We start from the raw sequence: 16856 nt of genomic DNA on the forward strand, positions 1-16856 counted from the left end.
CAGGCGATAGAAACATCATATCTATCCCAAAATTATATCAATAAAAACATCAGCTCGGTGCGCAAAAAATAAGCCCTCAACCAGCCCCAGATCCCGAAAAATGGAGACGCTATGGGTCTCGGAAAATGGCGCCATTTTTTTTATTTTTTACAAACTTTGGATTTTTTTTCACTACTTTTACACTGTGTTCCAAATTATTATGCAAATAATATTTTCTCAGATTTTCCCAAATTACCTATATGAATTGCAGTCATTGTAATTTTCCAGTCAAATAACTATTAGAGGACAATTGAAAGGTTTTTGAACAAACTGCCTATGATAACAGTATATTTTTAAAAAAATAAAAAACTCAAACTGCACTCAAAATGCATGTTCCAAATTATTATGCACAGCAGAGTTTTCAACCTTTTCATTTTAATTAAGAACAAAAAAATTGTCATTTTTGAAATTATAAGCATTAACAGGTTATTACAAACTGAAATCAAACAGTTTTCAACTCAAAACTTTATTCTAGGTGATGTTACATTTGCACATAGGACCGCTTGTTCGAAAGGAGCTTCTGAACTCTCTCGTCCATTGAATTTGTCAGGTTTTGGATGGTTTCTGCTTTAATTGTTTTGCATGAGGACAGAATACCCTCCCAGAGCTGTTGCTTAGATGTGAACTGCCTCCCGCCATCATAGACACTCCTTTTGATGATGCTCCAGAGGTTCTCAATGGAGTTGAGGTCAGGGGAGCATGGGTGCCACACCATAAGTTTGTCCCCTTTTATGCCCATAGCAGCCAGAGACGCAGATGTGTTATGTGCAGCATGAGCCCGGATCTCCCAGGACAGAGGGACTGTTCCCCCAAATTGGGACTGTCTCGCTAACTCCAGGACGGTTGGGAGCTATGGCATCTGGCATGGCATGTTGTGGCATGTTCCTTCACTGCAAAAGCACCTGTCACACATGACAGGGATATAACTGTGTGATAGGAGACTCTTTGTAACCAATGAGCACTTTCTGTGACTAGTAGGAAGAGCGCTCATTGTTTAATGCAGGCTCCTGTTACACAGTCTCTGCCACACACAGGAGCCTGAAATAACCAATCTGCACTCTCTTCTTCTGTGAAGGAAAGTGCTCATTGATTACTGAGCAGCACAGTTATGGCTGGCACCCAGCATTCTGCAGACAGTGACACCGACAAAGATGATCACACAGGCATGTAGTCAGCTGTGTTTATGGTCAGAACTGCATCTGCAACTAGTAGCAGGTTGACCGCATGTGGCCAGCGGACCATGGGCTGTGCATCCCTGATCTATATGTACCACGTAAACCGATCTATATGTACCACGTAAACCTGGAGTATCTTCAGTCTGCCCATAGGCTGAATCTCCATAACTCGCACAATGGTTACTCTTCTTGCAGTTTGACTTCATTCCCAAATACCATCTTACTAGTATAACCACAGAACTGACTCCCTATCCAGATTGTTTGATTGATGTGAAGTCTCGGTAGAGGCACCATCACATATAGTTGAACTTAAACATATTTTTCTTCTTCTTCCACTCTGCCGGAAAGTCTTATCTTTGGCCTATTCTTCTCTCCTTTTTGATATCCCAGGTGTAAAAATGAACTGATGAACTCTTTTCCTGTTTCTACTGGTGACCTAAAAGGAAGAATTATGATTTGATTAACCATTTCCTTCTGTTATACCCGTTATTAACCATTTTCATCTCGGAGATCACAGATTGCATTTGCTTCTGTCATACCTGTGGTTAACCATTGCCCTCCTGGAAGACAACTAGCTGCATTCCTGTGATTAACTGCAACCATGCTGGAAGATACTAGTTTCCTACAGAGTCACTTTTCCCATGTGTATCTGCATACCTGGCTTTGCTTCATGTGTGTTACCTACTCCGATAATTTGTCCGCTGTCCGGCTTACACTGTCCTGGCTTTTGCTGTTCCATGTGTTATCCATCAAAACCCGTTTCATTGCATTATTGCCTCTGGTTGGTACTGATCACCCAGACCTATGGCTTAGAGAATCCCCCTCAATATGTGACGCTTAACTACACTTTTATTATTTGCTTAAATCTACAGTACAAGTGCAAATAACAAAGTTTTCTAATATGCCTCCTTCCCCAGGTATCAATCTCTTTCTTTTTTCTGCACTGATCGTTCACTTTCAAAAACTACTAAAATCTGCCTACAGATCTGTCTGTAGTGGAGGATCAAATTACAACTTCTGCCCATGGAGGGGGAGGGGGAAATGTTCGAGGGACACAAAGGTAGAATTACAAAAAAAGAAATTGCTGAGGTTTCTAGTGCAGATGGAAAAATTGTCAAGAATGCAGAATAGAAGTTAACTAGTGTATTATTCTCTGTTCATTTCATGTTTAGCCAGCAAAAGTAATTCAATATGCAACTGTTTATATGGTCGTGCACTCATCCCAGTATAAAGCATAGGGCCACATCTGCCATGAGGGAGATGAGCATCTTGCTTCACGTGGTAATCTGTGGTATCTCTCAGGTGGTCAAATCGTATAGGAAATTGGGTGCTCAACTGTGTATAAAGTGGTCCTCCAGAGTAAAATGTGGATAGAAACTCTGGCACTAGGACATGAAATGTAGATTGTTTATTTATAGTGAAATGACAAAAAATAAGAAGATCAGACCCAAGATTGAAAGAAGATACATAAATCGACGTTTCGGCCTGTCATGGCTTTTTCAAGGTATCTGTGTATACAAAATATCAATTCTCATGTGGTGGCACAATCTTCCTGCAGGAGGAGGATTGTGCCAATCCATAAAAGATACCTCTCAGCAGGGGCAGAGCTTGGGCCTTAGATTTAGTGACTGTGTCATGGATCAGAAGCCTAGTTGATCAGCATCTTTTAAAGCAAAAAAATGTATTTATTTTGTAACTACTGCCTCTGCCTAAAACACCACAGCATGTGGTAGCATGTAATGTGACTGAGGAACATTTAAAGGGAAGAAGTGGGGCATGCGCCTTGTGCTCACAAAAGAGTAGGAGGAGAGGGAGACAATAATCAGTAAGTCTGCAATGAAGATACAGCCGCTTTGCTTAATAGCAATGAGCCCAGTGTATTGTGTGCCTGTTAGTGCAGTTCTCTGTGTGTTAGATGAGGCTGCTACCAGCGGCGTAACTAGAGTCCGGTACAAAATTTGGACCTGGGCCCCCACCTGCATGTTGGTCAAATGTATGGTCCCTTTGAGCACTCTATATCCTGGACATATGTGTTTGTAATGATGTCCCCCATCCTGGGCTCCTTCCTGTAATAATGTCCCCCATCGTGGGCCCCTATCTGTAATAATGTCCCCATCCTGGCCCTACCCTGTAATAATGTCCCCCATCATGGGCCCCTTTCTGTAATAATGTCCCTCATAATGCACCTTTTCCTGTAATATTGTCTCCATCGTGGCTCCTTCCCGTAATAATGCCTCCCATCCTAGCCCCTTTCTGTAATAGTGTTCCCCATCCTGAGCCGCTTCCTGCTATAATGTTCCCCATCCTGGGTCCCTTTTTGTAATAATGTTCCATTTTGGGCCCCTGCCTGATATATTGTCCCCCATCTTTGGCCCCTTCTTGGTATAATGTCCCCTATCTTTCTCCCCTTCCGGGTATTATGCCCCCCATCCTGGGCCCCTTCCTGGAATATTGTCCCCAATCCTGGGCCACTTCCTGGTATAATGTCCCCCATCCTAGGCCCTTACTATAATAATGTCCCACGTTCTACTGTTCTTTTCCAACACATTAAAAAAAACAACTGACCTTCCCTCGCTCCCATGACATGCGACATCCTCTTCCATAGACAGGGTATAGGCCAGAAGCTGATGTCGGCATGCCAGACACAGTTGGGGAATAACGTCACTCCCATGCGTCACCCGCGATGGGCACGGTTGACGTCAGCTGCCGTCTTCTGATTGCCCAGCGATGTGTATTACAGTGCACAGAGCCAGTGGGTGTCTGCATCGCGATGCATATCAACTAAATGTGCATCCTTGGACATACATACATTTGAAAAGGTGCGGGCATCTAAGGGCCCTCCTCCTGCATGGGTATTGTTGAGGTGGAACCCTCTGTGACCACGATCGTTACGCCACTGTCTGCTACTATAATGTCAACATCAGTGGTTTACCAAAGTGTCCTTCCCTACTCCTCTACTGTCACACTGCAAATAACTTTCTTCAGCATCACTGATTTACTGCTGCAGTTGTCGGGTCAAAGTAGAAAGGAACAACTTTCTGACATGTCAATTTAAAATAAACTCCATATAAACCCTGCTCATCCCATGTTCAGCAAGCTTAAAACACTCAATGTACCTCTTCTTATGTTTTTAGTAATTAATAATTTAGTTTTTTTTTTTCATTCCTATGTTATTAGTATGTCCGTGCTTTGTCTCCAAGTCAATATTCTATTGCACTGCCAGTTAAATCCACAAGATGGCAGTGTCATAGAGGAAAAGAAATGACATGCTTTGGTAAAAGTTAGCTTAGATATTCAGTATTTGATTAGCATATTGGATTAAAAAAACAACAATGTAGTTGAATTTTGTTTATCATGATAGCATAAAACACAATCAGATATGTTTTGCAGTGCTCTAAATTAAATTGTCAATTTTTTTTTTTACTTTGTATACTTGCTAAACGAGCCTCAGGTCCAAAGGCTTTATAATGTACACGACCAAGTAAATGGTATGGTACCAATTCAAATTTCTATTTAAATGCATGTTCATTAGAAAATACTGTAACCATATGGATTTCCTCCATTGATCTGCAGGAATTAATCCAAGTCATCAGGCCCCCATTGATTTCTAAGGGGGAAGCTCTACCTTCGTATAGTATCTGCGGCTTCATGGAGCATGCTGTTGTTGTAGCTGTTTTCTTCTGGCCTAAAATCAGATTACAGGATTACAAGTGAGGCCTAATTGTGGTAGTAGGCCCTCTTAATTACAAGTGCTTGGAGAAGAAAATGCACACAGGTCGTGAACATATGCAGTCCTGTTTATTGCTTTGTAAGAAGTTTTCTTATGCCAATTGCAGACAAAAAAGCAAAGAAATGAACAACAGTATGAGTTGGTATAGGTATAAGATGTAGAAGCACGTTAACATTGTGGCCATTTCACAGACAAAACCCAAGAAAATAAGAAAATGAGCATATACCCCGTAATACATAAATATCATGAGTAAGTAACATAGGGAATTTAGTTAACACTATTTTGACCAAAAAAGTGTACAAGCCATCCCACCACGACAAGGTTTACCCAATGCGGACAGTCCTATCCTATCTCTAGTTTTAAAATCTCATTTAGTGTCAGCAGACACTTTTTTTTATCAAAACAGTGTGAACTAATTACCCTATGTTATTTACATACACTATTACTATTTACTTATTACAGGGTGTAAGCTTATTTTTTTTTTTTTTTGTCAGCCGATCTCAATGTAGATAAGGGCAGAGGAGGATACTGACCCCACTGTTCAGACACCTGCCCATGGGAAGCTTTATAGATGAAATGCCTAGCTCTGAAAGGGGGAGCCATGTCCCTGTTTGTACAGAGTACTAGAAGCCACAGCAAAAACCAAAGAATTGAGCCGTAGCACAAGTTGGCATGTGTGCAATGTATAAGAGCACGTTCACACTTTGGCTACTTCACAGACATAGCCCAAGAAAAAACAAAATGAGCAAATATCCTGTAATAAGTAAATAAATAGTAATAGTGCATAGGGTACTTAGTTAACACTATTTTGATCAAATAAATGTAAAAGCCATCCCACCGCGACAAGGTGTACCTAATCAGGACGGTCCTATCCTATCTCTAGTGTTAAAATCTCACCTTGTGTCTGTGACGCCCCTGAGGGTTCGGTCGCCACAGGGGTACTGCATCTCTTTAATGAGGTGTGGTATCTCCTCTCCAAGGTAAGGATGGAGCACCTGTCAGGACCCCACCTCTGCATCCAACACTACACCACTCCCACCTGAGGGGGGCTTATATGCACTAGTGTGCTGCCCCAGCCGGGATAAGAGGAGATGGGGGGGAACCAAAGATAGGGGGAACCTAGTAGTGGGTGAGGGTGAAGGACACACCAGGAGGTTACACTTGCTAATACATATTTAATAAACAGCCATCTTAGGTTCAAGGTCCTTTGATTGTGATCTTCATCACTGAACGTGACTTTCTGTTAGAACCTGCAGCTGACTGAATATACACGGTCCTCGTGCTCTGGCCTTGAGTTGAGGAGCGGGTTAGAGTTAACGGCTGTCTCTACCCGGTCAAGGTCCCTACCTAAGAAGGCCTGGAGGGGAGCGGAGGAGTAAAGCTCCACAGGCAAAAGGATGCCGGAGAATACGGACAGAGTGGCATACGCCACCTGTACTCTTTATTCTGGCCTAGTCAGAGGGACTCCTGCTGCAAAAGGGGAACCAGCCCCCGATATCTGACTTTGTTACTCCACGTCTCAGTCAGAAAAGCCCGGAGGCTCAGTGGATCCCACCGGGTAACGGACGGAGCGGAGTCGCCACCCGTATCCTTGTTCTGTGCATAGTCCAGAGGGAGACCCGGCCTTACCGCACACACGGACAGGAGAGGATCTAGTGGGAGTTGCTAGGAACACTCTTGTGCTGGGGGTCCTGATTGTTGCACCCGAACTACCCGGAGTGTGCCGAACCCCCTTTCCTGGTGGCCGCAGCACACCGTGAGGAGTAAGGAGAAGCCTTGCAGCTGCCAGTTAACAACATGAGTAAAGTTTGGAAGACTGCATCCCTAGCCTCCGGTTCCTCATTGAAGCGCGGCACTGCACGACACTGCACCTCATCTCCCACTACTACTCCCATCCTCCTGTTTCCTCTGCCCTGAGGCCCTGCTCCGCCTGTGGGGAGTAGTACCATCTTCTTCTCCCATAACCACCTGCCTCAGAGGACTGCCGCAGTGCTGGTGGCGGATCACCAGACACCACAGGTGGCGTAGTCATCCTAATCCACTCGATGTCCACCGTCCCTCCTAGCCCTTATTTTTATGTGACAACCCTGGGCACGGACCGGGCCTAGGCCACGACTGCATCCACCTTACACGGAGGCCCGGATCCGAGTACCCCCATCTCTCAGGGTGGGCTAGCGAGCGGGGGAAGGAGAGGCGCCCCCTTCCGATCCTGTCTCTCCTTCACCCGGGCGTCACATGTCAGCAGACACTTTTTTGATCAAAACAGTGTTAACTAATTACCCTATATTATTTACATGTATTATTGCTATTTATTTATTCATTACAGGGTAAAAGCTCATTTTTTTTTTTTTTCTTGGATTTTGTCTTTGAAGTGGCCGCATGCTTCTACACATTGCACATTTAACAACTTATGTCCCGGCTCATTTCTTTGGTTTTGCTGTAGTTTCTTTCACTCTGTTCAAATAGGGGCGTGAATGCTCCTTTCTGAGCTAGGCATTTCATCTATATAGCTGTGGGGCCAGTATCCTGCCCTGCTCTTATTTACATTGAGGTCAGCTGGCACAAGGTGAGGCTTTAACCCGTTAGTGACCGGACCAATTTTTTGAAATCTGACCAGTGTCACTTTATGTAGTAATAACTCTGAAATGCTTCAACATATCCCATTGATTTTGAAATGTTTTTTTTTTTGGGGCACATGATACTTTAGAATAATGGTAAATTTATTTTATTTGTTTTGCGTTTATTTATAAAAATATCCAATTGCAATTTTCAAACTTTGAATGACTATCCCTTTAGTCCCGATAGTTATACCATACAAAAACATTAATAAATAACATTTCCCTCATGTCTGCTTTACATCAGCACCATTTGTAAAGCGTTGTTTTATTTTGTTAGCATTTTAGAAGGTTTAAAATTGTAGCAGTAATTTTTCATTTTTTCAATAAAATTTACAAAACTTATTTTTATAGGGACCTGTTCAGTTTTGAAGTGACTATGTTGGAAACCACCCAAAAGTGATATCATTTTAAAAACCGCACCCCTCAACGTATTTAAAATGGCTTTCAGATAGTTCATTAACCCTTCTGGTTCTTTTCAGGAAGTAATGGAAAGTGGCATGACAGGAATGAAAAAGTTTATTTTTACCACCTAAATTTTGATAACTTCTGAATAGACCGCTATAGCCAACAGACTTTAAGGCCATTATTTGGCCATGATTGTGTTTTTTTTTTTTTTAATCAAAACCTCAGCCTGCTATTTAATTAAAAAAAATTAATGCTTTAGTATTACTAATATGGTGTGTTTCATGTAGCATTTTTCATATTGGAAATAATGGGGTTCTAAGGAAAAGGTATGAATCACATGATCTTTCAATCACGTGACTTTTGGTGAAAACACAATTAAAATTGCATAAAAAAAGCAGGTACTAAAATACTCAAAAAAATGCTGAAAATCTGTATGTTGAAACTATGGCCCCAATGCATTACGGTTGGTGTTTTGCACGTCATTTTTAATGAATGTTGCACTGAAGTAAGATGCACCAAATTTATTCATCAAGAGGCGTAAACCTATCAATGAATGTATCTTACAATTAGCAGTCACCATTTGAAGAATTTGATGGGGTACCTAGTCAGACCTAGTCCCGTCTTGTCTGACCTAGATCCACCCACTTTAGGAAACCTGGCTTTTTTTAAAATGCATTTTTTGGCTCAAAATTGTAGACAAGGAGTGTCAGCAATTTTTGGACTCTAAGCAACTGAAAAGAAAAGACAGAGCACCACATAGAGTAATATTGTACATACAACAGTATTCTCACCTTGTGGTGTTATAGTCACAATAAGTAAATTCACTTTGTAGTTTTTGGTATAATCAGCAGCAGGTGTCTTCCAGGAAACTACCTTCAGTGAGATGCTGGAGATTTAACAGGTGCAGCGGTTAGGTTTTTAAAATTGTGAATAAAACGGAATAACCATAAGAAAAATATTTCCAGTATCCAGTGCTCAGAATACAGTGTGCAGACTTTATTGTTTTAAATAAAATGTTTCAGGGAAACAATCCTCTTCTTCAGGTATAAAAGACAGGTATGCAAACATGTCTTTGTAAATGAAGACAAACAACCATACATAGTATTTACAATGGTGCCAAATGCATGTGGGTGTGGAAACTCATTTGCTTGCTGTAAACTACCAAATAGCATCTTAAAGTGAACCTGACAGCTGAGACATTCTGCCCAATCCATGGCAGCATGTATCAGGCACTGGCTGTATTATCTCACACACGTATGTTTGACAAACATACTTTATTAGCCACCGGGGATCAAGACCACGCCATAGTGAGACAGGTGGGATTCTCTCCGACTACTACCATGGAGTTACAGGTCTCTGCATATATGCGCATGTAGGCAGAAATAAGAATTGAATACAAATGGAACATTGAGACAGGGAGCTTATTGACCCTGAAAGTGCAGGCACTTCCGGGGCTAGAGGAGTGCCAGTCAGCTCCCTGCTCTGACGTGCTGCATAATTCTAATGCTGCTGATGTAGCTGCAGTGAGACGAGGTCATCACACCACACTGCAAATGGAGAGGGACAGCGTGAGGGTCTCTATATTATAAGTGGGGTAGTGTGGGAGCTCAGTATGGAAAGCAGATAACATGGGGCACTCAGTATAGAGAATGGTCAATATGGGGGCTCATTATGGAGAAAGGGCAATATGAGTGATCAGTGTGGAGAAGAAGCAACATGGAGGGCTCAGTTTGGAGAAGGATCAGCTTGTAGGGCTCAGTAAGAAAAGGGGCAGCACAAGGTGGAACAGTGTGAAGAGGGGGCAGCATGAGTTGGAAAGAATGTGGAGATCAAAGTTCATAATTGAGGAAGGTGTGGTGGGTCTAATTTATAAAGGAGGCGTTGTGACATTTTAGTTTATAAAGGAGATTGCTGGGGTGGGATAATTTTATAGGAGAGAATAGTGTGGAAGCCATATACCATAAAAGGGACAGTGTGGGTCATTTTAAGTGCAGGAAGCAGTTCTTTATTCAGGAGGTCAACATAAGACTTATTTGGGGCACAGTATGGGTGGTTATTTTTTATTTATGAGCATCATAATGACTCTGTTTCAGGACACTGTGTTGGGATATGCTGCAGAAGACCAGAGAAGAGGGAAGTTTGCAGAGATAAGCTGTGACTGTGAGAAGTTATCATGAAACAGACACAAATCAGGATGGCAAAATCATGGATGCCTTTTCATGTACATCCTCCAATGTGGTGTACATGATACAATGTACAAGGTGCCCAAAAGGAGTTTATATTGGAGAAACGATGCAAAAACTGCAAACGAGAATGAATTTACACAGATAAACAATTAAGAATGAACTGGACACGCCTGTGGGAAAACATTTCTCTAGTCAGGGACACTATATAAAAGATATAAAAGTTTTAGTACTAAAAAGTCACTTCAAAGACAACTGGGAGAGAAGAATCTGGGAATTCAAACTGATAAAGATGTTCAATTCACTGACAACAGGACTCAATCTAACACCTGGGTTTATGACTCACTACATGGAGTCAATGCACACCACCAGCAGATGGTCTCCAAATAATTGAGCATTCCCACAGACATCTCTTGGACTTATCATTAGGAGGCATCACCCCCTGCTCCTCATGAACAAATGTCGTACTGTAACATCTCTTAAATGTTGTGCCCCTCTGAAAGCTTGCACATAAATATATTTTTTTCTGGTTAGCCAATAAAAGTATCATTCCAAGAATACTTTTGTCATTTTTGGGCATAAAAGTATTTGCATTTTTCTGGCTAACACGGTACCACAATATAACTTTGCATTGTTGTTACTCGCACGCCGCCTAAGTTCAGAAAGGGGCGAGACCAATTACATGAATTTGTTGGAATCCTGGGGGAACCGTTACTCAGGGCAACCATAGGCTGCAGCTTCTCTCAGGCACACGATAGATTCAGTTGCTGACCAGACACATCTGACAAGAGTCTTCATAAACAGTAGAACAGTAACATTTAATGAGGCACGGCCCGTGCAATGCAAATGTCTCTTTGAGCAACATGCTCCAGTAATAACAGTACAGTCTCCTTTGCAGCACAGAAGTACACAGTCTATTATCCGGTAGCACAGTACAGAACAGTTTTAATGCATATGTGTCACCCCAGGCCTGGATGCCACAAATAGTAAAGGCTGTGTCTGAGAGCTGGAGGGAGGTTCCCTGGTCAGGGACCATTAGCATGCAGCACCTCCTGTCCCAGGCCAGTAGGGGAAGCAGGCTGCCCCTATAAAAGCTGGAACTGGGGCAGGGTTAGAGAGACCAGAACCCACTTCTGAAGTGACCAGAAGGGTTCCTTAGAGGAAGGAACAGGTCAGCACCAGCTGAGGAGTCCGTGAGGCAGAGGAGAGACTGCAAGCCAGGGACAGAGGCGATGAAAGCCGGTCCTGGCTGAGAGAATCACCACCGGACATTGGGGTCCGAGGCTGTCAGGGTTGCAAGCCCAGCAGCAGAGAACCAACTCGCGAGGGATTTCAGGTCCCTTGGCCTAAGAAGCCTGGAGGCTCCGCCACACAGAGGGACCAGTACACCAGGAGAAAAGCAAAAGGTACCTAAGGCCCGAGTCGCAAGCCATACAGGCAAAGTACACGGCCAGCTCAGGGACGTGGGCTATTACACCACGAAGAGGGGGATAGTCAGAAAGAGCATAGAGAGAATGGTAGGCCTACACACTCACCCTGACCAGTGGGGCTCGCCCGAATGCTCTCAGATACCCAGGCCCACTCCTAACCGGTACTCCTTTTGGGTCAGTAATAACATCTGCAATAAAGACCCTGGACTGTTTGAAGCGGACTCTGAACTCTTACTATTGCGGCCTGCACTATCACCCCCAGCATTCACCTACACTGCCCTGAGGCTACACTCTTCCTGTGGGGAGTTGTCCTACCCCTGTGCTGCACACCAACATCAGCCTCAGTGGTCTGCCTCGCAGCGGCGGTCATCCCTGACCGCAATCCACGGGTGGTGTAGTCGGACATTCAAAACACTGATAAATAGACTGCCACAATTTGGTCTGACCACCCTGAGCCACGGGATCGGGTTGCCACTACTACCCCCAGCATCGCATAGAAGCCCGGTTCCGGGTGCCCCACGGCCCAGGGGGCGAGTCACATACACAACCACAGACTTTTCTTTCACAAGGACTCAATAGTGCACATCAATCTTTATCCTGCATGGAGATGGAGGGGGGAATGGTGTGATGAGAGTGATGATCTCTATGACAGGCTTCCTTCCAGTCCTTATCTTCCTGGCTGATAATACTCCACACTGTTAGCTCAGGGAGTCTAACTAACCTTTGTTTAGTTTCCCTCCTGATCTGAATTCTGTTCCCTTGCCTTCTGTGAGATACAGATCATAAGCCACCTTTCTCTTCGGCTCTGGCCAGACAGTAAACAACTTCCCCACAATCCCCATGGGGCCCTGCTAAAACACTCCCCTTTTCTTGTGACTGTGTTAACCCCTCTAGTTGCTGGATGCTTCTGGAGCACAGCACTTCCTGTCTCCTATGCTTGTGTTACTTCTAATAGTTGCTGAATGCTTTTAAAGCAAAAGCACTATTTCTGCATGTCACACTCTGCAACAGCACTACTTCTGCATGTCACATTGTACATCAAAATTATTTATGGAAACCATTGCCTCTGTGTCTTGTAGAGTCAAGAGTAGAGACACTTTCCAGCTTGATATCAGTGCACAGTTTTGGAAAGCCTGCATCTCTAATGGTATGGGGTTGTATTAATGCCTATGGCAGCTTACACATCTTGAACGGCACTATTATGCTGAGCATTATATAGAAGTCTTTATCAGGGAAGGCCTTGCATATTTCATAAAGACAATGCTTTACCACATACTGCATCCATCATAACTAGACATGAGCAAATGTTTCAATGTTCAAGTCGGGTTACGATCGTCAAATTTGCAATATTCGCCGATTTATTCATCAAATATTCGCTGAACATTACCGAACGTCATAGGATTTAATGCGGGGCAAAAACAAATGCATACACAACACCTTCAAACGGGCCCAAAAGCTGCCAAAACACATCAAATTAGGGGTAGACACCAGGAAAGTGCCATCAATTGACCCAGAGTACAAGTACTATAATTATTATTATTATTACAGCGACATTTATTCCGTGGTGCTGTACATTTGAAAAGGGGGTTACCGACTGGTACAAGAGGAGAGAGGACCCTGCCTGCGAGGGCGAACAAACAATCTACAAGGGATGGATGAGGATACAGTAGGTCAGGGTACAGCTAGTTGAGCAGCGGTATGCTGGAGCGAGGGTTACCACAGATTGTAGACTTGTCAGAAGAAGTGGATCTTCACCTTCCTTTTCAAGGTTTCCACGGTAGGTGTGAGTCTGATGTGTTGGGTACAGAGTTACACAGTAGGGGAGATGCATGTGGCAAATCTGTTGAGAACCTAAATGAAGGTAAGCTTCCAGGAGCTCACAACTGAGCAGATTAACTCCTGCACCGATTAATATGAAGGCGAAAGTCGTCTAATGAGTGCAGGATTTGGAGGAATCAGACAATGCAGGCTCCTCTCTGTCACGGTAAACCCGTGAAACCTTGCAAGCTTCAACACAATGTTCACAAGAAAGACAGCAGCAGTGATCGGTCTCCTAGACAACGAGCTAACTCCTTTATGATGATAGAGGCCACCATCTTCTTAGCTTGCTGCTGGTACTGTTCTGTGGGAATGAGCTTGTCTCCAACCAGCCTGGAATATTTCCAGTGAATTATGGCATGGTATTAGCAGTGCACGCAGTACCAGAAGCGAAGTCATCCACAATTTCCTTCTCAGGAATTTTATTTGGTAGGCTGAGTGGCTGCCCAAACATTAGCTTCTCACAAAGAAGCCGATTAAAATTAAATTAAGTTAAAATTTTAATTAAATTAAATTAAAATTTTTCTTTTTTTCATTCCACTCTGCATTAATTCCCGTGTAGCACCACAAACTTCCTGACAACAGTCTTGAAGTATTTGAGGGGTGCGGTTTTTAAGATGGTATGAATTTTGAGGAGTTTACAATATATAGACTCCTCAAAGTCTATTTAAATCTGAATAGGTCCCTATGGAAACATGTTTTGTAAATTTCATGAAAAAAAAGAAAAATTGCTGCTAAACTTTTAACCCTTCTAACATTCTAACAAAATAAAATGATGCTTGAAAAATTATACAGGTGTAAAGTAGACAAATTGTAAATGTTATTTATTAATGATTTTGTACAACACGACTAACTGATTTAAGGATATTAAAATTAAAATTTTGAAAATTGCTAATTTTTCCAATTTTTCACAAAAATTCAGATATTTTCACAAATAAAAGCAAAACATATCGACCTAAGTTTACCACTAACATGAAGTACAATGGTTCACAAGAAAAAAATCTCAGAATCATTAGAATATGTTGAAGCATTCCAGTGTTCTTAACACATAAAGTGACACTGGTCACATTGACAAAAAACAGGCTTGGTAATTAAAGAGGTATTCTCATCTCCAAGATCCTATCCCAATTTGGAGTGGGTGTAGTAATAATAATAATATTAGCAAATACCTCTAATCAGAAATGTAGTATACTTCTTCAGATTCGCTATGTCTCTTACCCCATTGTGAAGGGCATTGCAGTAGCTTTGGTAAGCAACATAGCAAATCTGAAGAACTATACTAAATTTCTAATTGGAGGTATTTGCTAATATTATTATTACACCTACTATATATTTGGGTAGGATCGTGGAGATGAGAATACCCCTTTAACGTCAAAATTGTCTCTTTCACTAAGGGTTCATAATCTAATCACGTTTTTAATATACTTAAATGTAAAATTCCCTACCGTTCCCTCTCTACTCTATTCCCCTCCTTTTTTTCCTTAATTCCATTATCATTATGTTTTGAAAATATCCAGTGCATGTTGAGATACTCAAAGAGGATGTCATGTCCCACACTGAAATGAAGCGTCATCTGCTGAGCGTGCGTGGTTGTCAATTCTGATGCATTCTCAGTATATGCCCCATGCTCACAGAGCTATATTCTTTGAAGTTACCTCATCACGTTGCAGTCACTACAGTGCCATAGAGGAGGAGAAGATGCAGGAGCGGCAGCCAGAAGAAGCTAAGCGAGAATAGAGCCAAAGATTAGTGTTGAGCCACCCCCGTAGTGTTCGAGTTCGGTTCGGTTCGTCGAACACCCGTGTGTTCGCCGAACTGTTCGTCGAACTGTTCGTCGAACACCTTCGAACACCGTTAAAACCAATGGCAGGCAAACAAAAACACATAGAAACACATAGAAAACACCTTCAAAGGTGTCCAAAAGCTGACAAACTGCTCAGAAGACACAACTAACACATGGAAAAGTGACAAGTACATATAGTCATGCGAAAAGAAAAGAGGTGGAGGAGTAAAAGGAGGGGGAGACACAGATATAGGCATGTCATGCCCTTCTAAAATCCAAAAAGTGAGAAGCCGAGACGGCCAGTCCGCTCCTGCCCGTGCCACCTCCGTGTCGCCGGGTTTGTGCCAGAGCCGCGGTGAACCCTGACGGCCAGCCCCCCTCTCCCAATACTGGTGCCTGTCCGCTGGTGGGTCGAGAGAGCCCCCCTGTGGTGGAGGCAGCTCTAAGCTTTTTAATTTAAATTGTCCCTCTAATTTGAATGAATACACTTTAAATCCATTTACAAGGATCTATTGGAGGGCAAGTCTCATGCCAGCAGCCGCGTAATTCCAGCTCCAGTAGCGTCCACTAAAGCTGCTGCAGTTAAAAAGCTTTTATAAGGATCGAGCTCGGCTGTCCACCGCAAGGCATCCTAGTGCCAGTCCCAGCCCCTATGCCTTGGGGTGCCTCCTGATGCTCTTCACTAAGTATCCCGTGGTCCCGAAGCATTTCCTTTGAAAAAATTAAGTGTCCAAACTACAGGTGGTGTAGCTTGCTTAACAGCCGGGATAATCCGCTGACTAGCAGACACTGCTACTAGGCACAAAGTATTTCCTGGGCTAGATGCAGTTAAAAATTTGTAAGTAGATACTCTCGTTGGATGCTGAGAAAGCATTCCATAGAGTCTCCTGGCACGCCATATATGATTCTCTTAAAAAGCTTGGGGTAGGGGTCTAGGGGACCCTTTTATAGCCAAAATCACGGCCCTGTATCACAATACGTCACCTAGGCTGAAGATAAATGGAACTGTAGCACCGAGGGCTCGGTTGCTACAGACGTATTGCACCTCACCCAGAGGTGTGATATCTCACTCTCAGATAAGGATGGAGTGTGGATCAGGACCCGACACCTGCATGCATTACACCACATTGCCGTGGGGCAGGGCGACCAATATGCCCCTGAGATGGGCACGACAGTCCCTGTCCCTGGCTGGAGTGGGGGGAGGGAACACTGAGGAAGGGGAACCCTGCAGTGCAGGAGCAGGGAGGAAGCAGTTCCTGGGTGCATTGAGAAGGGAGTATAAAAGGTGGGCACCATCTTAGTTCAGTGCAGAGAAGTCTGAGCAGAAGTGGCAGGGAGCAGGGGCTCTGCATGAGCTCTGCTCCGGAGGCGGGCCTAGTAACAGAGGCCCAGGCCTGCAAGAGGGAGAAGGAAGGAAGAGGAGCGGAGAAGGCTCCAGGAACGAGGAATGAAGGGATCCCAGGGGTGCGGACGGGCGAGTCGCCACCGCACGCCCGAATCCACCTGCGTGGAGGGGTCAGGCCAAAGGGGGAGACCGGTCCCCGAACTAGTGGAGGCAGGAAACGACCCTCAGCTAGAAACCGGAGGCTCTGACATTTTATGTGGCGCAGCCCCTTGCTCCACCCGCTAGGAAGGCACCACATAGGGTCAGGGAAACTGGCGCCAAGTTTACCAA

At 43.6% G+C, this 16856-nt stretch overlaps 1 long non-coding RNA gene across 1 annotated transcript in view; it reads right to left on the reverse strand.

The window, feature by feature from the left end:
• Positions 1 to 542: 542 nt before the first annotated feature.
• LOC141250703 (uncharacterized) overlaps positions 543 to 16856 on the reverse strand; it is a 177542-nt gene continuing 161228 nt past the window's right edge. Inside the window, exons 3-5 of the long non-coding RNA XR_012312827.1 lie at positions 8759 to 8853; positions 4840 to 4899; positions 543 to 1650 (exon numbers count right to left, since the gene is read on the reverse strand). This is a non-coding gene — a long non-coding RNA (uncharacterized lncRNA). The remainder of the gene's footprint in view (positions 1651 to 4839; positions 4900 to 8758; positions 8854 to 16856) is intronic.

Source organism: Phyllobates terribilis, unplaced genomic scaffold (assembly GCF_046119375.1).
Source record: "Phyllobates terribilis strain yellow unplaced genomic scaffold, ASM4611937v1 Scaffold_2__4_contigs__length_985480577, whole genome shotgun sequence".
Taxonomy (NCBI): Eukaryota; Metazoa; Chordata; class Amphibia; order Anura; family Dendrobatidae; genus Phyllobates; species Phyllobates terribilis.